Below are 27,869 nucleotides of genomic sequence, written 5' to 3'. Positions count from 1 at the left end.
AGAAACATAAATTGATACAGCCATAATGAAAAAAAAGTATGCAGACCCTTACAAAAATACAAATTCAGGGGCACCTGGGTAGCTCAGCGGGTTAAGCCTCTGCCTTCAGCTCAGGTCATGATCTCAGGGTCCTGGGATCAAGCACCACACTGGGCTCTGCTAAGCGGGGAGCCTGCTTCCCCCTCTCTCTCTGCCTACTTGTGATCTCTCTCTCTCTGTCAAATAAATAAATAAAATCTTTTAAAAAAATTTTTTTAAATACAAATTCAAAAGAATACATACACCCCTATGTTTATTGCAGCAGCATTATTTACAATAGCCAAATTATGGAGGCAACCTAAGTATCCATCAACAGATGAACGGATAAAGAAGATGTGGTGTATATATATAAACTGGAATATTACTGAGCCACAATAAAGAATGAAATCTTGCCATTTGCAACAACATAAATGGATCTACAGAGTATAACGCTAAACAAAATAAGCTAGTCAGAGAAAGACAAATACCATATGATTTCACAGATAAAAACAAATGAAAAAAAAAGGGTGGGGGAGAAGCCAAAAAATAGACTTAACTACAGAGAACAAACGGATGGTTACCAGAAGGGACATGGGAGGGGGATGGGAGAAGTAGGTAAATGGGATTGAGAGTACACTTAATATTGATAAATACTGTATAATGTATGGAATTGTTGAGTCACTACAATGTATACCTGAAGTGAATATAACACTGTACATTACACTGGAATTAAAATTAAAGTATGGAGGTTCCTCAAAAAATTCACAGTAGAATTACCATATAATTAAGCAATTCTACTTCTGGGTATTTACCCACAGAAAATTAGAACACAACTCCAAAGAAATATGCCCGCCTATGTTCACTGCAGCATTATTTACAATAGCCAAGACAGGGAAGCAACCTCATGTCCATCGAAAGATGAATGGATAGAGATTTGGGTGGGCATGTGAATACATTAAATATACACACATATATATACACTGGAATATCACACAGCCATAAAAAGAATGATATCATGGGATGCCAGTGTGGCTCAGTCAGCTAAGGGTATGACTCTTGATTTCAGCTCAGGTCATGATCTCAGGGTCAGGAGACTGAGCCCTACACTGGGCTCTGCACTCAGCATGGAGTCCGCTTGAGATTCTTTATCCCTCACTCTCCCTCTCAGGCTCACTCTCTCTCTCCAAAATAAAATAAAATAAAATAAAATATAAAGTCTTTAACCCACCCCACTCAAAAAAGAATGAAATCTTGTCATTTGTGGTAACATGGATGGACCTACAGGGTATTACAGTAAGTGAATTAAGTCAAACAGAAAAAAAAGACAAATACTATATGATGTGGAATCTAAAAATCAAAACAAAACAAAACAGAAACAGCGTCACAGATATAGGAAACTACTGGTTACCAGAGTGGGGAGAGGCTGGAGTGTGGACAAAAAACCTGCAGGAGATTAGAGGTGTAAACTTCTAGGGTTTAAAAAAAAAAAAAAATTCACAGAATGTACCACTTGAGTGTTAAACTTACACTATGTATTTTTATGGAAATAATCTGTTTAGATAGCTATAAAAACCTAATAAAAAGAGAAGAAATCAAAGTCTAAATTTATCACCAAATTCACAGTATAGATTTTTAGTCACTGCTGTGAAAACAGCTTCAAACAAAACCAGATTCAATTGTGAAAAGCTATCACCTTAAAATGACTTCTTTCTTGACTTCTTTTTGTAACAGCTAAGAAGAAACATAAGCTATCTAGACTTTAAATAGAAAAAGTCATTTGGAGTAAGTGGATAATGTCTCCCTTTCAATGTGAATGTACAGAATGCTATATTTATCCTTACACATGAACTTATGAAGGAGGAAATGTATGTTCCCATGATTCTGTATAAGTTTGGAACAATTAAACTAAACTTGTCACCAAGTTTAATACTCCAACATAATGCATAAATTTGTTTTAAGTTTGGAAAACCAGAAACATTTATAATAAGATCTATGATGAAAAAAATAAAAATTTAAAAATCTGTTACTCAAGACAAGTATTTTCAGTGTTTTCTAAAATCTACAGCAAGTATGAACTTGTAAATTACAAAATTTACAACAAATAAAGGCTTTCTTCAATTATTTAAGGTGAAAATAAAAACCTCATAACCCTGACTTCAATCAAGAGGTAAACCTGCCAGAAACCAGAAAAACAAATATCAATCCAAAGAAATCCCCAAAATCATATACGTTGACAAAAAAATTGAAGAACCAACTGATATCTAGCTTCAAAATATTTCTTTTTTTAAAAGATTTTATTTATTTATTTGACAGACAGAGATCACAAGTAGGCAGAGAGGCAGGCCAAGAGAGAGGAGGAAGCAGGCTCCCCGCTGAGCAGAGAGCCCGATGCGGGGCTGGATCCCAGGACCCTGAGATCATGACCTGAGCCGAAGGCAGAGGCTTTAACCCACTGTGCCACCCACGCGCCCCCCAAAATATTTATGAAATAAAGACAGAAAGCAAAGATAACTCTGCCTGTAAAGATCTGTAACCATATAAGAAACTTTTAAAAAAGAAGAAAACCCGGGCGCCTGGGTGGCTCAGTGGTTAAGCCGCTGCCTTCGGCTCGGGTCATGATCTCAGGGTCCTGGGATCGAGTCCCGCATCGGGCTCTCTGCTCGGCAGGGAGCCTGCTTCCCTCTCTCTCTCTGCCTGCCTCTCCATCTACTTGTGATTTCTCTCTGTCAAATAAATAAATAAATAAAATCTTTAAAAAAAAAAAAAAAAAAAAAAGAAGAAGAAGAAAACCCGAGAAATAGTTGTTCCTTAGGGGTCCCATCGCCCTTTCAGGAGTTACCAAAGTGAAAATTATTTTTGCCATAATACTAACACATTATTTGTATTTTTACTGTGTTGACATTTGCACTAAGGGTGCAAAATGAATTCTGGCCCCTTAGGCAGTGACATCAAACAATACTGGTAGTCACTATATTCATCACTGCCCAATAATGACTGTCCTGGATATATATTAAGAGAAAATACAATTTAAATATTTTAAATTTCTTAGAAGAGTGTGTCTTGTAGAAGTAACTAGAAATCAAAAAGTACTTCTATTTAAAGAATACCTTAAAGGCAAGCCCAGTGTAATTAAAATATTTATTCCCTTGGAGATATCCCATTAACTTTTTTGATCATGGAAGACAATACCAAAATCTAAACTCTGTGTTCTTTCCCCAAACTACAATTAATATAAGATTGTATGTAGCTGTACTTTAGTATAACATTTAATACATTACACAAGATAATACAGGCAGAAGCCAGAGAGCTCAAACGTAAAATGCCATTAAAAAATAGGGACAACCTGGGCGTGTCTGGGTGGCTCAGTCAGTCAAGTGTTCGATTCTTCATTTTGGAGTAGGTCATGATCTCAGGGTTGTGACACTGAGCCCCATGTCAGGCTCTGTGCTGTATGTGGAGCCTGCTTATATTTCTTGCTCTTCTGCTCTCTTGGCCCCTCCTTTCTCACTCTCTTTAATAGGACACTCTTTAATGGTGGCACTCAGCTGACTCAGTCTGTAACGCATAACACTCTTGACCTCAGGGTTTTGAGTTTCAAATCCCACACTGGGTATAGAAATTACTTGAAAAAATAAAAGCTTAAAAAAACTGTCACAAAAAATAATTTCTAACTAAATTTTCGTAGTTCTTAGCTTTCAACATAATTTATAGTGTCATGTTACATTAACTCCAGATTATCTAACAGACCAACATATAGGAAACCAATTAAAAATATATATATTTAACAAACAGGAAAACTCAGCATGCCTGGATCATTCACTTTATAAAAGAGTTATTCATCTTTTTTTTTTTTTTTTTAAGATTTTATTTATTTATTTGACAGAGAGAGGGACAGTGGGAGAGACATAATCAGGAGGAGTGGAAGAGGGAAAAAGAGGCTACACCCACGCGATCAGGGAGCCCAATGTGGGGCTCGATCCCAGGACCCTGGGATCGTGACCTAAGCCACCCAGACATCCCTAGAGTTATTCATCTTTTTGAACGAATATTTTACTAAATACATACATGCTATCTCTTTCTAAAGGACAGAAAAAGGCATAATACATATAAATTAGTTATGAGCAAACTAGTAAATTGCTTTCCTAGGTATAGAAACTAGATACACTCAAAATACGTATCTCTAACTGAAATGAATGCAAATGCTATTTTAGAATTATTTAAAATCAGTTGCTCACTTTCTTAAAGGATCCACACAGACCTGAAACCTATCCCTTGAAACCAAGAACAGACCAATTATACACATCTAAATTGCACATGTGTGTATCACTTTGATAAGCAGAAAATACAATTTTAAGCCTTAATAAATTATATGTACATTTAATATATAACATATACTTTTAATACGAACATTTTAAAAAGGAATAGCAACAAGTGATAATATAGTAAAAGTTTTTTATCTTAACACACACTTAATCTTTTTTAAAGATATTTTAAGATTTTTAAAAATTTTTTTTAGATCTTTAAATTGGATTTTTTAAGATTAATGTTTTTAGATTAGATTTTTTAAAGATTTTTTTAAAGATTATTTTTTAAAGATTTTTTATTTATTTGAGAGAGAGAGAGAGAAAGCATGAGCAGGAGGGAGGGCTGAAGGGAGAAGCAGATTCCCCATGGAGTGGTGAGCCCGATGTGCAACTCAATCCCAGGACTCTAGGATCATGACTTGAGCCCAAAGCAGACATTTAAACAACTGAGCCCAGAGGCCCCAACACACATCTTTACAAATCTCTTAACCTCTAGAATTGTTCCTGTGCCTGTACAACACAGGATGGACATCTGTTGTCACATTATTTTCAACAACGAAATAATAGAAAAAAGTCCCTCCAGAGAAATGATTAAATGATTTATTAAGACACATTATACTATGAATTCTATGCAGACTTTACAAAGAATAAGGTAGAAAGTTCTGGAGATGGTGGTGATCTTTGCATAACAATATGAATATACTTAATGCCTCTGAACTATAAACCTAATTAATAATTATTAAAACGGGAGGACCTGGGTGGCTCAGTGGATTCAAGCCTCTGCCTTTGGCTCAGGTCATGATACCAGGGTCCTGGGATCAGGCCCGCATCATCAGGCTCTTTGCTCAGCAGGGAGCCTGCTTCTTCCCCTCTCTCTGCCTGCTTCTCTGCCTACTTGTGATCTCTGTGTATCAAATAAATAAATAAATAAAATTTTAAAATAATGATTAAAATGGCAGATGCTGAGACACCATGGGTGGCTCAGTCAGATAAGCACCTGACTCTCAATACCAGCTCAGGTCATGATCTCAAATTCAGCATATTCAAGCTAAGCAAATCCCAAATACGATAAATCTAAAGATATCCAAAGCAAGAAACTCTTAATGAAACTGCTAAAAACTAAAGACAAAGAAAAAATCTTTAAAACAGCCAGACAAAAATGGCATATTACTTATCATTGCAGATTTCTCTCAGATCTCTTGAATGCCAACACTTTTTTTTTTTTTAGGATTTTATTTATTTATCTATCTATCTATCTATCTGAGAGAGGCAGAATTTGCGAGAGCATGTGCAAGCTGGGCAAGGAGCACCGGGAGAGGAATAAGCAGAATTCACAAAGAGGGCACAGCCCAACACAAGGCTCAATCCCATGAGCCTGAGATCATGACCTGAGCCAAAATCAAGAACCAGACGCCCAACAAACTGAGCCACCCAGGCACCCCAGAAGGAGACACTTTTAAAGTGCTAGAAAAAAATGTCAACCCACACAGCTACATACAATAAAAATACCCTTGAGAAATAAAGGTAAAATCAAGATATTCTCTAATGAAGAAAACAAGAAGCATTCACTGTCTGCAAGCCTCCTCTAAAAGAACTTTAAGAAAGGTTTTTTTATGTAAAAGTAAAATATAAGAAAATTTAGATTATTAGAAATAAAGAACTGGTAACAATCGAAGTAAGTATTACTTATAAAATACAATCCATTCTTATACCCCTTATTTTACATGTTGACAACTAAATGTAAAAATAACATTACATGATAGAGATTTGTTATACATCTGTGAAATAACAATAACAACAAGGGAAAGGGTAATACAACCTATACAGTGGGATCCAAATTTCTTAAAAGGAAGCTGGTCTCAAAATGCTAAAAATACCGTATGCATCGATTTATGATATTCTAAAAAAAAAAAAAAAAAAAAAACCTACAGTGACAGAAAATAAAATTGTGATTGCCAGGGGTTAAGGGGAAATGGAGAATATGACAACAAGGGATAACATGTAGGAATTTCTTGGAACAACAGAATTGTTATTATCCTATTTGTTGTGGTGCGTACAGGAGTCTATACTTATGTTTAAAATTTATACAACTATACACCAAACATGAAAAAAAGAATTTTAAGGGGATATGTTCATCTCTAAAATAAAATACATACATGCATGCAAGATAAATGTGCCATAATTATAAATACACTAAATAGTGATATTACAAGAGATTTTTATCTTTACACTTTTAAAAAATCTTTCAAATCATCTACAATGACGGTTGTCTATAGAATAAAAAGAAAATATTCAAAAATAACCACAATATACTTAATTAAGCTAAAACTGTGCCACTTCAAAACAGTTCTCTAATAGTACTATTTGGAAATGAGTAAATGAGTAAATGAGAACACTACAGAGTATTCTGAGATCTCCAAGTGTAAAGTTAACCATAATAGCAGGCAGCTAAAATCCCCATCTCCAACTCTCTATCACAACCAATCTCTCTCAAAACTTACTAACAAATACAGTTGACCCTTAAACATCATGGAGTTTGGGGCATGGACCCCACCCCTAGTCAAAAATCCACATATGGGGTACCTCGGTGGATCAGTTTGTTAAGCATCTAACTCCTGGTTTTAGCTTGTGTCATTATCTCATAGGTTGTGGGATGGAGCCTTACGTGGGGCTCCTTGCTCAGTGGGGAGTCTGTCTGAAAGAGTCTCTTCTTCTGCCCAACCCCTATATACTCTCTCTCTCTAAAAACAGATAAACCTTAAAACACACACACACACAACTTTTGACTCACCCAAAACTTAAGTACCAATAGCTGACTGTACTGCAAGCCCTACAGAAAACATTAACAGTCCATTAATACATATTTTGTATAGGTATTATATACTATATTCTTACAGTGAAGTAAGCTAGATAAAAGAAAACATTATTAAGAAAATGAGAAAGAAGAATTACATTTACAATATTATACTGTATGTACGGTATTTATCAGATAAAATCTGAGTATAGGGCACCTGAGTGCCTCAGTCGGTTAAGTGACTCACGTCATGATCCCAGGGTCTTGGGATCAAGTCCGCATCAGGCTCCCCACTTCATGGGTATCTGCTTCTCCCTCTGCCCCTCACCCCAACTCAGGCACTGGCATTCACTCTCTCTCTCCCAAAACTAAATCAATAAAATCTTTTTAAAAAATTAAAAGGAAATCTGAGTGTAAGTGGACCCATGAAGTTCAAACCCATGCTGTTCAAAGGTCATCTTTGAGATTCTGAAAAGATGGAAGAGTAAGGAAGCACCAAGATTCTGTCTCCCCACCTAGACAACAATTACACAGGCATAATCTGTCTGATGTAACTGCTTCTGGAACTCTAGAGTCCACTGAAAATTTGCAACTTCCAGGGGCGCCTGGGTGGCTCAGTGGGTTAAGCCTCTGCCTTCAGCTCAGGTCATGATCTCTGGGTCCTGAGATCGAGCCCCGCATCGGGCTATCTGCTCAGCATCAGGCTTCCTGCTCAGCGGAGAGCCTGCTTCCCTCCCCCGCCACCTGCCTCTCTGCCTACTTGTGATCTCTGTCTGCCAAATAAATAAATAAAATCTTAAAAAAAAAAAAAAAGGTTTGCAACTTCCAGCAGGTAGGTTTGGAAGGAAACTTGGGGGTCAATTTCAGCTTTTAGAAGGGTAGCATCTACCTATCCTCAATCTCCAACTACAGGGCAGGCAGGTGAACATACCTTCCAGAAGCAGCTTATGAGAGCTAGGGTGGGAAAAAATGACCACGTCCTCCAAGTATTGGGCATCTGTGCCCTAATTCCTCATCGCTGCTTCCAATCACAGAAATGAAGCGAAAGAGGCATACGGCCATTCTTGTTGCACCAATCCCCCATAACTACAGGTCTCTTCCCTTCTGCTCAGTACCCTACTCCTCCCTTCCTTTTTTTTCTTTTATCCCCTTTGAAAGCCAAACATTAAAAAGAGTACGACATTCAAAAGCAACTGCACATATAGAAGAAATAAGAAACTTACCACCCGTATCTAGGGAAAAGCAATGACTGAGAAAAGAGCTGAGAAGAACTTAAACTGACACCTCAGGTTGTTTGTAACCACAAAGACAGTCTACAACAATCGAAAAAATATATATATTTTTTAAAATTCTGAAGAAGGGAAGATTCTCATTTTCAGAATTACCATATTCCTAGACTGAAATGTCCAGTTTCAACAACAGCAAAAATCACAAATAAGAGGAAAACACAGGGCGCCTGGGTGGCTCAGTGGGTTAAGCCGCTGCCTTCGGCTCAGGTCATGATCTCAGGGTCCTGGGATCGAGTCCCGCATCGGGCTCTCTGCTCAGCAGGGAGCCTGCTTCCTCCTCTCTCTCTCTGCCTGCGTCTCTGCCTACTTGTGATCTCTGTCTGTCAAATAAATAAATAAAATCTTTAAAAAAAAAAAAAAAAAGAGCAAAACACAGCCCATACAAAGGAAAAATATAAACTAACAGGAAATGTTCCTGAAAAAGACCTGATGATAGGCCTACTAAACAAAGACATCAGAATAACTGTCTTAAAAATGCTCAAAGAGGGACGCCTAGGTGGCTCAGTTGGTTAAGCAGCTGCCTTCAGCTCAGGTCATGATCCCAGTGTCCTGGGATCGAGTCCCACATCGGGCTCCTTGCTCCGCAGGGAGCCTGCTTCTCCCTCTGACTCTGCCTGCCACTCTGTCTGCCTGTGCTCGCTCTCGCGCTCTCTGACAAATAAATAAATAAAATCTTTAAAAAAATAAAAAAATAAAAATAAAATGTTTTTTAAAAATGATCAAAGAAGGGGCGACGGGGTGGCTCAGTGGGTTAATGCCTCTGCCTTCAGCTCAGGTCATGATCCCAGGGTCCTGGGATCGAGCCCCACATCAGGCTCTCTGCTCAGCCAGGAGCCTGCTTTTTCCTCTCGCTGCTTGCCTCTCTACTTACTTGTGATCTCTCTCTGTCAAATAAGTAAATAAAATCTTAAAAAAAAGATGCTCAAAGAAGTAAAGGAAGGGGTGCCTGGGTGGCTCAGCTGTTAAGCATCTGACTTCTCTCAGGTTGTGATCCCAGGGTCCTGGGATCGAGCCCCATGTCGGGCTCTCTGCTCAGTGGGAAGCATGATTCTCCCTCTCCCACTCACCTGCTTCTGTTCCCTCTCTTTCTGTGTCTGTCTCTGTCAAATAAATAAATAAAATCTTAAAAATAAATAAAGGAAAATATAGAGAAAGTCAAGAAAACAATGTATAAAACACAGCAGAGGGGCATCTGAGTGGCTCAGTCAGTTAAGCATTTGACTTCGGCTCAGGTCATGATCTAGAGTCCTGGAATCAAACCCCATGTTGGGAGACTGAGCAGGGAGCCTGCTTCTCCCTCTCCCTCTACCACTCTCCCTGCTTGTGTGTACTCTCTCTCTGTCAAGTGGATAAAATAAAATGTAAATTCTTTACACTCTGATGCAAAAGATGTAATATAGATTTTTAAAATAATACTAATAAAGCAAAGTAGAAATATCAATAAACTAAAAAACCTATAAGGAAACCAAACAAATTCTGGTGATGAAAAGTACAGTAAATGAAATGAAAAACTCACTAGCGAGATTTAAAGACAGAAAAGAGCAGGCAGAAAAAATAATCAGCAAACATGAAGACAGGACAATGAAAATTACCAAGTTTAAGAAACAAAAAGAAAAATGACAGAACAAAATGAACAGAGTTATGTACCTAAGGGACACCAACAAGCAGACTAACATACACACCATGGAGTCCCAGAAGGAGAAGAGAGAGAGAGAGAAAGGGGCAGGGAGAATATTTTGAAAAATAATAAACTGGAAACTTAAAGACATTGATTAACTCATTAAATTGACTGAAGACATGAATATAAATATCCACAAAGCTCAACAAGTCTCTCATAAGACAAATTCGAAGAAATTGTATAGAGACACTTTGAAGAGCTGCAAAGAATCTTGAAAGTAGCAAGGAAACAATGATTCACATACAATGGATCCTCAAAAAGTATATGTGCAGGTTTCTCATCAGAAATGTTGGAAGACAGAACCCAGTGAGTTAATATATTCAAAGTGCTAAAAGAAGAAATAGTCAGGGGCACCTGCGTGGCTTAGTCTGTTAAGTGTCTGCCTTCGGCTCTGGTCATGATCCCAAAGTCCTGGGAACGAGCCCCATATCAGGCTCCCTGCTTCACCCTCTCCATCCCTACCCCCTGCTTGTGCTCACCCTCACTCTTGCTATCGCTCTCTCTCTCTCTAAAATAAATAAATAAAATCATAAAAAAATAAAAGAAGAAGAAGAAGAAATAACAGTCAAACAAGATTCCTATGTCTGGCAAAACCGTCCCTCGTCCCTCAAAAGTTAGGGAGAAATTAAGACATTCTCAGATAAACAAGAATGCTCAAGGGTGTCCAGCAGTGTGAAATGAAAAGACAGTAAACAGTAATTCAAAGCCACATGAGGAAATGAGGATCTCAATAAAGGTAAATTCACGGCAATTATAAAACTGTACTGGGACACCAGTGTGGCTCAGTTGGTTAAGCGTCTACCTGCAGCTCAGATCATGATCTCAGGCTCCTTGCTCAGTGGGGAGTCTGCCTCTCGCTCTGCCACTTCCCCTGCCTTTTCCCCCACCTCTGGTTCTTATGCTCTATAATAAATAAAAGCTTTCCAAACAAATAAAAAAATAGGAGCGCCTGGGTGGCTCAGTGGGCTGAGCCTCTGCCTTCAGCTCAGGTCATGATCTCAGGGTCCTGGGATCGAGTCCTGCATCGGGCTCTCTGCTCAGCAGGGAGCCTGCTTCCCTTCCTCTCTCTCTGCCTGACTCTCTGCCTACTTGTGATCTCTCTGTCAAATAAATAAATAAAAATCTTTTTAAAATAAATAAATAAAAAGCTCTTATTATTCTAACTTTGTTTTGTTATTCCAAATGTTGTTTTCTACAGGATTTAAGACACTAATGCAATTTTTAAAACGCCTACCTCCTGTTTTGGGGCATACAATGTATAAAGATTTAAGTCTGTAATATCATAACCAAAGAGATGGGGGTTGGAGTTATAAAAAAGCAGGTACTCCGTTATTGACATTAAGCTGGTATAAATTCAATTTAGTGTTCTAACTTTTGGATGTTAAATGCAATCCCCAGGGTAACCACAAAGAATACAGCTCTAGAATATACAGAATAATATATATATTATATATAATATTATATATTATATGATAATATATAATTGAATATTATTATTCAATAATAATAATGAAATGAGAAAAGAGTTTAAATATTTCACTACAAAAAATATTAACACAAAAAAGTAATACACGGGTGGCGCCTGGGTGGCTCAGTGGGTAAACCGCTGCCTTCGGCTCAGGTCATGATCTCAGAGTCCTGGGATCGAGCCCCGCATCGGGCTCTCTGCTCAGCAGGGAGCCTGCTTCCTCCTCTCTCTCTGCCTGCCTCTCTGCCTGCTTGTGATCTCTGTCTGTCAAATAAATAAATAAAATCTTAAAAAAAAAAAAAAAGTAATACACGGGGCGCCTGCGTGGCTCAGTTGGTTGAGCAACTGCCTTCGGCTCAGGTCATGATCTGGGACTTCCAGGATCGAGTCCCACATCGGGCTCCCAGCTCCTTGGAGAGTCTGCTTCTCCCTCTGACCCTCTCTCTCATGCTCTCTCTCACTCATTCTCCCTCAAATAAATAAATAAAATCTTTAAAAAAAAAAAGTAGGGGCTCCTGGGTGGCTCAGTGGGTTAAGGCCTCTGCCTTCTGCTCAGGTCATGATCCCAGGGTCTGGGATCGAGCCCCACATCGGGTTGTCTGCTCGCCAGGGAGCCTGCCTCCTCTCTCTCTGTCTGCTTCTCTGCCCACTTGTGAACTCTGTCTGTCAAATAAATAAATAAAATCTTTAAAAAAAAAAAAAGTAATACACAAAATAAGGAACAAAAAAGCTATAAAACACATAAAAAGTAATTAGCAAAATGACAGAAGTCTCTACCTTATCAGTATTTACTTTAAATGTCTTAAACTCCCCAATCAAAAAACAGAGCAGCAGAATTAATAAAAAGATACAATTCAGGGATGCCCAGGCGGCTCAGATGGTTAAGCATCTGCCTTCAGCTCAATCTCAGGGTCCTGGGATGGTGTCTCATATCGGGTTCCTGCTTAGTAGGGAGCCTGCTTCTCTCTCTCTGCCTCCTGCTCTCTCTGTTTGTGCTCACTCTCTGACAACTAAATAAATAAAATCTTAAATATATATATATATAGATATAGATATATAAATATATAGATATGATATATATATATGCTGTCTTCAAGAGAATCACTTTATTTTTTTTTTAGAGTTTTATTTATTTATTTGACTAAGATCACAAGTAGGCAGAGAGGCAGGCAGAGAATGAGAGGGAAGCAGGCTCCCCGCTAAGCAGAGAGCCCAATGTGGGGCTCTCTCATATTGGGCCCTCTGCTCACCAGGGAGCCTGCTTCCCCCTCTCTCTCTGCCTGTCTCTCTGCCTACTTGTGATCTCTGTCAAATAAACAAATAAAATCCTTAAAAAAATAAAAATAAAAAATAAAGATAGACAGGATGAAAGTAAAAGACAGGGTAAGATATTCCAGGCAAAGAGTAACCAAAAGAGAGGAGGAGTGGCTACACTAACATTGTACAAAACAGCCTGAATCTAAAAGGTTGCAAGTGACATACATGAATACAACAGTCTGATAGAGCAAGATATAGCAAATATAAACATTTATGTACCTAATGACAAACTATCAAAATATATTAAGCTAAAACTGGCAAAATTTACAGCAGAAATAGTTCTACAATAATTATTAGATACTTCAATACCCCACTCTCAATACTGAATAGAACCACCTTACAGGAGATAGATAAGAAAATGAAGAATTTAACAACACAATAAACCAACTAGACCTAACAAACATATACAAAATACTCTACCCAACGATATCAGCATATACATTCCTTTCAAGTGCACATGGGGTATTTTCCAGGACAGACCGTATGTTAGTTGTTAGGTCACGGACTGGGGTGCCTTGGTGGCACAGTCGGTTACACGTCCAACTCTTAGTTTGAGCTCAGGTCATAATCGCAGGGTCATGGGATTCAGCCTTAAATTGGGCTCTGTGCTCAGTAAGGAATCTGCTCCAGATTTGCTCTCCACATCCTACTCATGCTCACTCCCTCCCCCTCTCTCTAAAATAAATATTTAAAAAGAAAAAAAAGTCTCAGTCTTAAAAACACAGATACCATACAAAATATCCTCTCCAACCACAAAATGATGAATTTAAAAATCAGTAATAGAAGTAAAATGGGGGGCAACTGGGTGTGTCAGTCATTAAGCACCTGCCTTCAGCTCAGGTCATGATCCCAGGGTCCTGGGATTAAACGCCACATCAAGCTCCCTACTTCTCCCTCTCCCACTCCCCTTGCTTGTGTTCCCTCTCTTGCTTCATCTCTATCAAATAAATAAATAAAGTATTTAAAAATAAATAAATAGAGAAGTAAAATACGAAAATTCACAAATTCATACAACACACTCTTAAGCAAGCAAAGAACCAAAAAATAAATCACAAAGGAAATTAGAAAATACTTTAGACAACTGAAAGCAAAAATACAACATAACATAACTTATGGGATGCAGCAAAAGCAATGCTAAGGGAAAAATTTACAGTTGTAAACTCGTACCTATCATAAATAAAAAAGACTGGAACAGAAATTATAAAAATAGAGAACAGAAAAAGAACAAAGAAAAAATAATAAAACCAAAAGCTGATATTTTGAAATATCAACAAAACTGATAAAACTTTAGCTATAGAGACTAAGAAAAAAGAAGAAAACACTCAAATTACTAAAATTAAAAAATGAAAGTGGAGACATTACTGGTTCTACAGAAATCTATAACAGAGTACTATGAATAATTTTACACCACCAAATTAAATAACCTAAATGAAATAGACAATTTCCTAGAAACACAAAATCTACCAAAACTTAATTATGAAGAAAGAGGGGCTCCTGGGTGGCTGAGTCACTTTAGCATCTGATTTCGGCTCAAGTCATGATCTCAGGGTTGTGGGATTGAGCCCCTCATGGGGCTCTGCATTCAGCAGGGATTCTGCCTGTCCCTCTCCCTCTCTCCCCCTCCCCGTGCTCATGCTCGCTCTCATTCTCTCTCAAAAAGATAAAAACTTAAATAAATAAAAAGATAATGAAGAAATAGAAATCCCAAATAGACCTATAACTAGTAAGAAGACTGAATCAGTAAACAAAACTCTGTGAAAAAGAAAAGTCCTAGACTTGATAGCATCACCAGAGCTAAAAAACATTTAAAGAAAATTACCCATCTTTCTCAAACTTATACCCCATGATCAAACAGAATTTATTCCTAGAATGCAAGGATGGTTCAACACACGAAAATGAATCAACACAATACAGATTAACAGAATAAAGGAGAAAGAAAATACATGACTGTCTCACAACTGATACAGAAAAAGCATGTGACAAAATATAACACCTTTTTTCATGATAAAAACACTAACATCGTACAACATGGATGCAACTTGAGGACATTATACTAAATGAAATAGAGACAGAAAGTACAATGGTAGTGGCCAAAGATTGGGGGTAGGTGATAATATGGATTATCGTTTAATGGGCATAGTGTTTAATTTTATAAGAAAAGTGTTTAATTTTATAAGAAAAGGGTAGGTGATAATATGGATTATCGTTTAATGTGCATAGTGTTTAATTTTATAAGAAAAGTGTTGTTATACAACATTACAAAAATGTTATCACTAAACTATACACTTAAAATGGGTAAAACAGTAAGTTTATGTGTTTTCTACATCTATTTTGTTTTTTTAAAGGCAAAATAAAGGATTTTTCAGCTGTACATTCTTCAGATGGAGGAATTCTTCATCAACAAACCAGCCCAGAAAGAAATATTAAAGGTGTATTTGTAGGGGCCGGACGGAGGATAACATATGGAAATTAGGGTCTACCCAAAAGAATGAAGGTACTAGAAATGTAAATACCTGAATGTACCAATTATAAATATATTGCCTCCAACTCCAAATCTACTTCTCTCTACTCTGCTTTGCAATAATGAAGCCGGTATCTGTAAACATTTCTTCTCTGCCTGCTGACAAAATGTTAACCTTTGTCAGCAGATGGCATTGGAGGAACACTCCAGACAGAAGTGGATACTCTTCCCTTTAGTGTGTTCTAACCTGCTAGTTCCTGTGGAGGACAGTGGTATGCAAAACACACAATGGCCCTCTCCCCAGGCACCAACTTCCCATCAAGTCTCAGTGACATATATGCAACCCTACAGGTAGTTTCCCAGAAAATTCTGTCAGCACCCCTGACAGCAGCTGCCCAGCAAGTTTCAGCAACACTCCAAAAGGCCAGAAGCTTCCCAGAAAAGTGTTCCAGCTGACTCTGTTCTCAGCACCCCAAAAGGGGGTTTCCTGCTTGACAGCAAAAATCCACACACGTCCAACTTCTCCATCATCCAGCGTAACACAACCTCTCCAACATGATCTGAATCTCTAGCCCTGAAAGTAGAAAATGGAGCATCTTCCAAATTTGTTCTATCCCTGCTACTGGGCCTCAGCCCCAGAGGCAGTGACTGCTCCCCCTACCTGCTATTGTGCACACTTTAAAGTTCTCTTTCCCCCTTAGGGTTAATTCTCTTCTACAGGTTAATAATTCTTTTTTTTAAGATTTTTTTTTTTTAATTTATTTGACAGGCAGAGATCACAAGTAGGCAAAGAGGCAGGCAGAGAGAGAGAGGGAAGCAGGCTCCCTGCCCAACAGAGAGCCCAATGCAGGGCTCGATTCCAGGATCCTGGAATCATGACCCAAGCTAAAGTCAGAGGCTTTAATCCACTGAGCCACCCAGGCACCCCTGTAATTCTTTATACTAAACTTTCCCTGTTCAAATTACGGTGTGGTTTCTGACCTCTGACTGACATAGAACTGATACTGGTAGTGGTCACAGAAAACAGACCTACAAAGATGAGATATGGAAACTGGCTTGGTTGTGCCCTCTGGCTTACACAGGAAATAGGATGCTAGCAATCCCTGGCATGCAGTGGCATCGCAATTCATCAAGCTATCAACTGTGGTTGATTGTGATGCAGTACCAAATGAAGTAAGTGCCTTGGGACCCCAAGTGGCTGTTGTACTTGACTGTTAAGGCAACAGTGATAACTACAAGGTCTGTTACATGAGATGTATTCTCTGTGTGCTCTTGAACAAGCACACAGAAAAATAAGTTCAAGTCCATTAACTATCAGATTTAATCACAGTCTGAAAAACACCACGTTCATGCAGTATTAAAAAAATCTCCAAAAAAATCTCTTCATTCTTATAACCACAGGTTGACACTGCTGAAAATCAAATGCAAAATTTTCAATTTCAAACCTGGCACTAACCTACCCTTTTGTATCTAAAGAGACACTTTCCTTTGCTTCAAAGTCCTGTGATCATATGTTCAGCAAATGACTTGAAGGAGGAAGCTCATTCTCAAGACGAACTACAATCAACCCTGCGGACACTAGACCCAAAAGTAGGTTCAAATCTCAGCATGTTATAGAGGAACAGGGACACACAGGACCAAGAGAAAACAGCTTACACACTAAAAAAAAAAGCCCAAATTGTGTTAATATATAAAGGAGAAAACCTGGGTCTGAAAATAGATGCTGATACGGGTATTAGACCAAGGGGGTTAGAATCCATTAATATGAGTGAGCTTCTACAGATTCTGAAGTTGATGTGATAACTTGTGCAGTTGAAGTTGGCTTGTTGACTGAAACATACTCAACAATACTGCTATAATCAGTAAGGAAATGCAAATCAAAATTATTCTAACACTGACAATGAATATTTAATAAGGTTAAGATATTGAAGTTTTACCAGCATTACGTGGAAGAAGAAATCCAAAGGCTTAGGGAGACAGGAATACTGAAGTGGATTTATCCTCTGCTATCTATACACTTGCTACCCAACTGCATTCCATGAGAAGGCCCAGAAGACACTGTAATTAGTGAGGTAAGTACCACATATTAGAAAGCTATGTGACTGCTCTTTTTAAGTCAGTTATGACTGCAGGGAATGTCACCACTGAGATGGGCTCCCTGATTTCACTGAGGGTGATGGGATCCCAAAGTAGCAGAGGCCAAGTGGCAACACTTAACTCCAAAGATAAGGGCAGCAGGGACGTACCGGTAATCAGAATGCTTTGGCCCGCAGGGATCTTTGGCAGTGGCTAATTGATCACGATGTTCCTAGGAATGAAATAGATGGGCAGTTTAATCTAGACAGAAAATGTCTAAATCTGGTGGCCCAAAACTGACTTGAATCATCACAGTAAAAGTCAGACATCTGCCCAGTTTCCAGACCTGGGTCAATTCACAGACCCATAGCCTCTTGTGATCAAGGATAAACTAAGTCCACCTGAAGGAGGGCTCTGTACCATTACCACAAGTACACACCATAAATCTTTCTCCAAAACTTCCCAAAGGGACTACAGCCATAAGGTAGAACAGTGGTTTTCAAGCACGGGCATTTTGCTCCCCAGATCTAGAAAATGTGGCGATATCTGGAGGCATTTTTGGTTATCACAACTGAGGAGCTGTACTGACATCTAGAGGGTAGAGGCCAGGGATGCTGTGAAACATCCAACAATGTATATTACAGTTACTACAACAGCTTAAAAGCCCCTCCATATTTAGATGATCTCATCTCCTACTACTATCACCTAGCTTCAGCTATCTTTGCTGTTCATAAAATATACACAGCATTCACCTGCATCATAACATTTACCCTTATTGTTCCCTCTACCTGTAATTTTCCGACTCCTAGAGATACTAACATAGCTGGCTTTTTCATTTCCTTCCGATTTTTGCTTAAATGCCCCTATTTAAAATGGCAATGCCCCTTCCACCATAGCACAGTATATTCTTTTTCTGTTTTATGTTTCTCTACAGTAGTGTTCCATTTTAAATGCTCTATATTCATTATTTGATTAAACAGGTCTCTCTTCCATCAACAGAACATAAACTCTAAGAAATGTTCTCCATTTTATTAATTATTGTATCCTCAGTTCCTACAATGGTTCCTTGTACATAACAGACACTCATTTTTTGAATGGAAGGATGAATGTGACTGGATGGAAATTAGGAATGTGAAGCCCTAAGGAATTCTTTTTTTTTTTTTTTTTTTAAAGATTTTATTTTTTTATTTGACAGACAGAGATCACAAGTAGACAGAGAGGCAGGCAGAGAGAGAGAGGGAAGCAGGCTCCCTGCCAAGCAGAGAGCCCGATGTGGGACTCGATCCCAGGACCCCGAGATCATGACCTGAGCCGAAGGCAGCAGCTTAACCCACTGAGCCACCCAGGCGCCCCGAGCCCTAAGGAATTCTAAGATGACTCCTTAAGTGGTTATCTGCTTTTATCTGCCCAGTACCCCCATTCTTCCATAAAGTCAATTCTGATCATCAGATATTTCAAATAGTTTTGCTATTTAAAAATGTGACATTTTCAATGTAAGCAAATCTACTGTTCTTTTGAATTATCTTTTTTTGGTTCATGCTCAAAATGGTATTCCCTGTATCAAGATGTTTGTTGTATTTACCCGTATTTCCTTTGGGCAACAGTTTTTTGTTTTTTTGTTTTTGGTTTTGAAGATTTTACTTATTTGAGAGAAAGAGAGAGCACAGCAGGGGGAGCAGCAGGCAGAGGGAGAGGGAAGCAGGCTCCCCACTGAGGAGGGAGGCTGATGTGGGCTTGTTTCCAGGACACTGGGATCATAACTCAAGCTGAAGGCAGTCAGTCAGGCACCCCATTCTTTGGTGAATAGTTTCATTTTCTTACATCTATATATTCAATCCCTATAAATTTGTTTTGGTATCTGGAGGAAAAGATCTAACTTTATTTTTTGCCCAAATGACCAGCAAACTGTCCAAACACAATTTGTAAATAATAACTTTTATAACTATATTCTTATATACAGCCATGAATCTCTTTATTTGTAATAATTTAGTATAGCAGCATTATATTCAAGATTCTGTATAACAAAGTACCCACCATTCCCCTACTCCTCTACTCTCCCATTATTCTTCTAATTCATAACTGTACTAGCTAGCTATCTTTCACATAGTTATAATTCCTAATGAACTTCATCAATTTTCTCAAAGTCTACCATCCTCACCATCAAAAAGAAAAAGAAAAAGAAAATCCTATTGGGTTACTGATGAATATAATATTAATCTTATGGGACATATATTTTTATTATATTGGACTTTCCCATCCAGGAATAAGGTATATCACTTTTTTTTTTTCAAGAGCCGTCAAAGCATAATGGTTACAGACTCTTTGGAGTTTGGACTCACATGGCCTGAGTGGGTTCCAATCCCATTATTCTTTATTTTAGCACCTATGTAACTTCGACAAGGCACTTTACCTCTCTGTTGTCCTCAGGCATTAACACTATATTATAAGGTCATTTTCTGGACTGAGTTAAAACATGTACTTAAAACAATCCTCATAAAGATTAGTTGTTGTTGTAACTATTATTATTATTAATTACCTTGTCCTTAGGCAAACTCTTGTCAAGTCTCATATACTTCAGGTTTATCCCAAGAATTCAGTTTTTTATTACTTTGTGAATCAATCTTTATTTTCCAACTACTTACAAAGTCATTAAATTTTATAGGATTTTTAAAAATATTTTAATATTATAACTAGACATTTTACTATTCCCATTATAATCCTAGTATATTTTTCTTCTTTTCCTCCAGATTGCTTGCATTTTTGAATTTTTACTTCTTAGCCCTAAAATATTTTCTACTGATACTCTTGAGATTTCCAGACAAATAAATGTATCACCAGAAAATAATCATAATTTTGTTCTCCAGCCTTCCAAGATTGATACCTCTTGTTTCTTTTTTTTTTTTTTTTTAATTAGATTTTATTTATTTATTTGTCAGGGATAGAGGGAGAGAGAGCGAGTGAGCATAGGCAGACAGAGAGGCAGGCAGAGGCAGGCAGAGGCAGAGGGAGAAGCAGGCTCCCTGCCAAGCAAGGAGCCCGATGTGGGACTCGATCCCAGGACACTGGGATCATGACCTGAGCCGAAGGCAGCTGCCTAACCAACTGAGCCACCCAGGCGTCCCATATACCTCTTGTTTCTTTTCCTCATCTAACTATACTACTCTATAACTTCCAGAAGAGTAATAAATAACTGTGGTAATAGCAGGCATCCTTCCTAAATTTCAATGGCTGCTGGATTCCAACATGTTTATTATGTGAAAGACCCTCTATCCTTAGCTTTATAAAGAGACTTTATTAATAGAAAATGAATACTAAATATATCAAAGTCCTTATTAGCACCTTTATATAATAAGATCTTTTCTATTTTGGCAAATATTGTTAAAACATGAAAATGGGCTGTTACTCAATGGTACAAAGAATAATTATAAACTTGGGCTGTTCTCTGACATTAATTCCCATTTTCATTAAAGATTTTATTTATTTGAGGGGCGCCTGGGTGGCTCAGTGGGTTAAAGCCTCTGCCTTCAGCTCAGGTCATGATCCCAGGGTCCTGGAATCGAGCCCCACATAGGGCTCTCTGCTCGGCAAGGAGCCTGCTTCCTCCTCTCTCTCTGCCTGCCTCTCTGCCTACTTGTGATCTCTGTCTGTCGAATAAATAAATAAATATACAAAATCTTTTTTAAAAAATTTATTTATTTGACAGAGAGAGAGAGATCACAAGTAGGCAGAGAGGCAGGCAGAGAAAGGGGGAAGCAGGCTCCGTGCCAAGCAGAGAGCCCAATGTGGGGCTCGATAACAGGACCCTGGGATCATGACCCGAACTGAAGGAAGAGGCTTAACCAACTCACTGAGCCACCCAGGCGCCCAATTCCCATTTTTAAAAAAAAATTTTTTATTTATTTATTTGACAGACAGTGAGAGAGGGAACATAAGCAGGGAGAGTGGGAGAAGGAGAAGCAGGCCTCCCACTTAGTAGGGAGCCTGATACAGGGCTTGATCCCAGAACCCTGGGATCATGACCTAAGCCAACAGGCAGACGCTCAAAGACTGAAACACCCAGGTGCCCCTGTCATTTCTTTTTTTTTTTTCTTTAAGATTTTTATTTATTTATTTGACAGAGATCACAAGCAGGCAGGGAGGCAGGCAGAGAGAGAGGAAGAAGCAGGCTCTCAATGGATCAGAGAGCCCGATGTGGGGCTCGATCCCAGGACCCTGGGATCATAACCTGAGCCGAAGGCAGAGGGCTTTAACCCACTGAGCCACCCAGGTGCCCCTTTTACTATGATTATTGAGGGGTAACTGACATACTGTTACATTCTCAACAGTTTGTAACTGAAATCAGCTCCAACTTGTTTAACCCCAAAATTACTTACAAGTTCTAAAATTTCCAAATGGCTGGACTGCTTTAATTGACTTTATTCACTTCAGCTTTATTGCATTGTGATCAAAGAATGCAGTCTCTAAATTTTAAGGTTTTAAAATCTGCATTTTTTTTCTGGAAGTATGAATTATGTACCAACTATGATTAAATTCTATAAATGTTCCATGAAAATGTAAAAGATGGTCATGTTTCTCTAGAAGTGTACCAAATTCAAATGAACTTCAGTTCCTCTAAACTGTTAAAACTATTGTTTTATTTCTGCCAATACAAGATTTTTTGACACATAATGATTTGTGGCAGTTACAGCCTCAGTGTAAAAATTATAGCTCCTACAAACAAAGTCAGAAATTTCTGACTTTAAAAAGTTACTTTTTGGGGCACCTGGGTGGCTCAGTGGGTAAAGCCACTGCCTTCGGCTCAGGTCATTATCTCAGGGTCCTGAGAATTGAGTCCTGCATTGGGCTCTCTGCTCGGCAGGGAGCTTGCTTCTTCCCCTCTCTCTCTGCCTACCTCTCTGCCTACTTGTGATCTCTCTCTGTCAAATAAATAAATAAAATCTTTTAAAAAAAAAAAGTTAATTTTTAACAAATTAAAAAGTTAATTACTTTTGCCATGAATAGCTTTGTTTTCATATTAAAATTATCATTTTTGGGACGCCTGGGTGGCTCAGTTGGTTGGGCAGCTGCCTTCGGCTCAGGTCATGATCCTAGTGTCCTGGGATTGAGTCCCACATCGGGCTCCTTGCTCAGCAGAAAGCCTGCTTCTCCCTCTGCCTCTACCTGCCATTCTGTCTGCCTGTGCTCGATCTCTCTTCCTCTCTCTGACAAATAAACAAAATCTAAAAAAAAAAATTAAAAAAAATTATCATTTTTGCTGCACTTGCAAATTTGAGACATTGGCATCCTTTTATTTTTAACTTTTATTAGTTTCATTTCATTTTAGATTTCTAAGTAAGTAGAGATGATATTCAACATGAGAATCTTTGTCATTTAACCTTTTTAAATGGTTTCCAAATGAATCTAATTATGAACATGAAAAATACTTAAGAGGACACAGACTCCTATACTGGGTAGAAATTTCAAAGAACCCTTCTAAATCTAAAATTTAAGATGATACAACTTTAAAAAGTGGTTAAGTGTCAGGGTCTCTAAATACCATTTCCCACTAAAAGGAACCAGACCTCCTGGGGAAAATGGCGTACTTCAGGTCTGGAATTGGAATTATACAGATGAGACTGATTCATTCTGCACCAGAAAACAAAAAGTTATCAAAGACTACTGGGAAATCATGGCAAAATGACTCCAGAGCTAACCTAAAGAGGCTTTTACCCACCAAACATGGCATAATAGACTAACATACAATAAATATACAAATCTATTTATAATAATTTGTCATTATAAATCATTTATTCCCCTTACTCCAAAAAACAACCCTCAATGGTTATTTATGGAGGCTGCTAAGTCTTCAACTCATTCTTAAAAATGACAAAAGAATCAAGCATTTATCTTGTCTTTATCTCGTCTTTTTTGTCTTGTGTTTGTCATATATTAACATATTCAAGGTAATAAAGAAACCAAATGTTTGTTGATAAGGGAAAGTGCTCTACAAAATAATCATAACTAACAGACATGGGAGAAATAAAAGATCTAAGAAACCATCATTTTATAATTCCTTTAAAAAAAGACTGAACCAAGAAATAATTATCAGGGTGGCTGGCTGGTTCACCAAGTGAAGCATGCAACTCTTGATCTCAGGGTTGTGGGTTCAAGCCCCACATTGGACTTAGAGGTTACTTAAGGAATATAATCTTTTTTTTTTTTTTTTAAGATTTTAGTTATTTATTTGACAGACAGAGATCACAAGTAGGCAGAGAGTCAGGCAGAGAGAGAGGGGGAAGCAGGCTCCCCAACGAGCAGAGAGCCCAATGCGGGGCTCGATCCCAGGACCCTGAGATCATAACCTGAGCCAAAGGCAGCAGCTTAATCCACTGAGCCACCCAGGCGCCCCAGGAATATAATCTTTAAAAAAAGAGAAGGGTGCCTGGGTGGCTCAGTGGGTTAAGGCCTCTGCCTTTGGCTCAGGTCAAGATCCCAGGGTCCTGGGATGGAGCCCCACATCCGGCTCTCTGCTCAGAAGAGAGCCTGCTTCCCCCCTTCTCTCTCTGCCTGCCTCTCTGCCTACTTGTGATCTCTGTCTGTCAAATAAATAAATAAATAAATATCTTTAAAAGTAAATAAATAAATAAATAAAATTTTTTAAAGAGAAATAACTATCAATGAAAGCTAAAACCATTCAGGTCAAAAACTGAAGGGGAGGGAATAACTCCCTCCCCTGACTCAGGTCTGACTCTTGGTTTCTGCTCAGGTCCTGATCTCAGGAATGAAATGGTACCCCACATCATCCTTCATGCTTACCATGGAGTCTGCTTAAGATTCTCTTTCAGGGGCGCCTGGGTGGCTCAGTGGGTTAAGCCTCTGCCTTCACCTCAGGTCATAATCCCAGCATCCTGGAATCAAGTCCCACATTGGGCTCTCTGCTCAGCAGGGAGCCTGCTTCTCCCTCTCCCTCTGTTGTTCCCCCTCCTTGTGCTCTATCTAAAATAAATAAATAAACCCCTCCTTGTGCTCTATCTAAAATAAATAAATAAAATCTTAAAAAAAAAAAAAAAAGATTCTCTCCCTCTTCCTCTGCCCCCTCCCCCGCTCACTTGCACTCTTGCACACTCTATCTGCCTCTCTGAAATAAATAAATAAATCTTTAAAAAAAAAGAAAACCTGAAGAGGAACTTTTAAATATATGGATTAAGCTTTCATCACCTGAACAAGGACAAACGTGATAGTTCCACAAGTGGCATCATGGGAAGAACACAGCACCCCCTATGGAGAATTCCTTAAAAAAAAAAAAACAATTTGAACCTGAATCTAATCACACTTCTACAAATTACAGGAAACAAGAAGAATAGAAGAACATGTTCAATGACACTAGAAAATAAGCAGCAAACCCCAGGATGTGGGAAATGCTACAAAACAAATCATCCAATGTCTTTTAAAAATAAATGGCAGTTTTTTAAATAGGGAGATTTACTGATTTCAAGAGGCTTAAAAAGACATAACAAGCCACAAAACAAGCCACAAACCTTGTTTTAGCTTCTAACCTTGTGAAACAAGAAAGTTGTACAAATATTAGGTGGCACTAAGGAATCATGTTGATTTTGTTCAGTGTGATAAGGGTATGATTTTTTTTAAAAAGAGACTGCATTTGTTAGAGATATAAAACAGGTGAAATAAAGTATGTCTACAATCTGCTTTAAATTATAGGGGGGGGCCTGGGTGGCTCAGTGGGTTAAAGCCTCGCCTTCGGCTCAGGTCATGATCCCAGCATCCTGGGATGGAGCCCCACAATGGGCTCTCTGCTCAGCGGGGAGCCTGCTTCCTCCTCTCTCTCTATCTGCTTCTTTGCCTACTTGTGATCTCTGTCTGTCAAATAAATAAATAAAATCTTTAAAAAAAATTATAGGGAAAGACATGTGAGAGGAATAATAAAAGGCAGAAAGTTGACTATTAAAGAAGATGAATGATGAATATATAACCATTAGTTGAACTATTTGCTCCACATTTCAAGTTTCTGTAACAAAGGTTTTAAAAAAGTAATAATCCCTAGAAACCTCTTAAATGCACAGCTGTACTCCTCATATAAAACAAGCAGCTTTTTTTCTATATAATATCACTTATAACAACTCAAAATAACTATTTTGGGGCCTCTCTCTATTCTTTTCTTCCAACAAATGACAATTAAACAAATAAAGCAAATCTTCCTTTGTTACTGGATACAACACCCTTTTTTCCTTGTTGGTAATGATCAGATATTGAGTCTTAAAATTTACTTTCCATATATAAAAATTATAGTGAGGAAAATAACTACTTATATATTAAGGCATCAAACATGAAGAAAAACTGAAGGACTAAGCATGCCTATTTTCTATAACTATCTCTAGAGAAATAATTCAACTCTGACATAAACTCTATGAAAAATCATATGAAGATCGTATAGAAAAGCAAGAAAGTTACTATGATATAATGGAATTCAAGAAAAGAAAACATCATAGTCAATTTCATGGGAACAAAAGGGTTGAATGAAAGGAATACTTGGAGCAAACATTTGCTTCTTAAATAATTCAAGTGTCACACAGAATAGAAGGCAAGAAAAAAGTAATGTTCACATTCACTTCCCAACAATGACTTCCAAGGCTTCCATGACACTACTCAATCTCTCCCCCTTTGCCTCCAGAAAACACCTCCCAGTGTATGCTAGTATTTCTTGTGCACTAACCTCCTGAAACCTACTAAGTTACATAGATCTTTATTTCTATTTTATCTGTAAGGAAACAAAAACCATGTTAATGGTAAGAACTAAGGCCAAAATGTACTATGATAGTACATCTACTATGTACTATGAACCACTATGATAGTGGTTCCTACTTCGCAATCCTCCTCTTAATCTATTTCAGAAGGTCTGGGACAGATAGGGACTAGACATTTGTGTATTGTAAAGGAGCAGGGATAGAATTCCCTCAGGGGATTCTGAAGCATATTGCTAATTAAAAACGAAAACACCATGATTCTCCTGGGTCTCCTGTTATCTATCTGCTGATTCCTACAAAATTAAATCCATGTCTGTATACATGTATGTGTTCACCAGCCTCAATCTCAATTTCTGCTCTTTGAAAAACAATGTTAAGAAAATGAAGATGAGGGCGCCTGGGTGGCTCAGTGGGTTAAGCCGCTGCCTTCGGCTCAGGTCATGATCTCAGGATTCTGGGATCGAGTCCCGCATCGGGATCTCTGCTCAGCAGGGAGCCTGCTTCCCTCTCTCTCTCTCTGCCTGCCTCTCTGTCTACTGTGAACTCTCTCTGTCAAATAAATAAATAAAATCTTTAAAAAAATAAAAAGAAAAAGAAAATGAAGATGAGCCACAGACTAGGAGAAAATATTTGCAAAACACATATCTAATAAAAGATTTATATCCAAAATATATAAAATAACTCAAAACACAACATAAAGAGAACTTTTATTACTCAGCAATCCCACTAATTATTTACCCAAAAGAAATAATGTTCATACAGAAACTTATAGAAGAGAAATTGAGACTGTTAAAAAGAAAATGTTACTGAAGACAATGTTCACTACATTACTCAGTGTCTCTTACTCAAGATTCACATCTGAAACTACTTTTAGACAGTGCTACAATACGCTTTCTTCACAGATGCAGTAATATTTGTTCTATGTGATAATAGAACATAATTATATTCTCTGATCAATCACAACATTAAAGTTACCATATCTGTATTTTCCTGTACCATGGTCCTTAATTATATTAATTCCTTCTCCAGAATGAAGGGGTTTTTTTCTTTCTTTCCTTTTTTTTTAATTTTTGGTGTTCAAAGTTTTCGTTTTTGTTTTTTTATTTTTTTATTATTTATCTGACAGAGAGAAACCACAACTAGGAAGAGAGGCAGGTAGAGAGAAAGGAGGAAGGAGGCTCCCTGAGAAGCAGGGCTCAATCCCAGGACCCGGGACCATGACCTGAGCCGAAGGCAGAGGCCCTAACCCACTAAGACACCCAGGCGCCTCCAAAGTTTTTTGGAAATAGCTCAGGGCACCTGGGTGGCTCAGTGGGTTAAAGCCTCTGCCTTCGGCTCAGGTCATGATCCCAGAGTCCTGGGATCAAGCCCTGAAACAGGCCCTCTGCTCGTTAGGGAGCCTGCTTCTCCTCTCTCTCTGCCTGCCTCTCTGCCTACTTGTGATCTCTGTCAAAGAAATAAATAAAATCTTTAAAAAAAATTTTGGAATAGCTAATTATTAAAGGTAGTACAGCTGACCCTTGAGCAACATGGGTATGAACTGCACAGGTCCACTTACACAGTTTTTTCAATACATACAGTACAGTACTGCAAATGTATTTTCTCTACCTTATGATTTTCTAAAAATTATTTTCTTGTTGGGGTGCCTGGGTGGCTCAGTCAGTTAAGTGTCTGCCTCTTGATTTCTGCTCAGGTCATGATCTCGGGGTCGTGAGATGGAGAA

The 27,869-nt window shown here is 38.2% G+C and overlaps 1 protein-coding gene across 10 annotated transcripts in view; it reads right to left on the bottom strand.

Moving 5' to 3' along the window:
- The window catches only part of ZMYM4 (zinc finger MYM-type containing 4), a 150,206-nt gene that overhangs the window by 103,465 nt on the left and 18,872 nt on the right, over positions 1–27,869 (bottom strand). For 4 of the 10 annotated variants that reach the window (XM_082686834.1, XM_082686835.1, XM_082686839.1 and 1 more), the window contains exon 2: positions 17,576–17,637. The exons of the other annotated variants lie outside the window; for them this stretch is intronic. The gene's annotated coding sequence lies outside the window, so the exon portion shown is untranslated. The remainder of the gene's footprint in view (positions 1–17,575; positions 17,638–27,869) is intronic. 10 annotated transcript variants of the gene reach the window in all.

The sequence above is a fragment of the Mustela nivalis genome, assembly GCF_964662115.1.
Source record: "Mustela nivalis genome assembly, chromosome: 10".
Taxonomy (NCBI): domain Eukaryota; kingdom Metazoa; phylum Chordata; class Mammalia; order Carnivora; family Mustelidae; genus Mustela; species Mustela nivalis.
The sequence above is the reverse complement of the archived record's forward strand: the minus strand, read 5'-3'. Positions and strand labels throughout refer to the sequence as shown.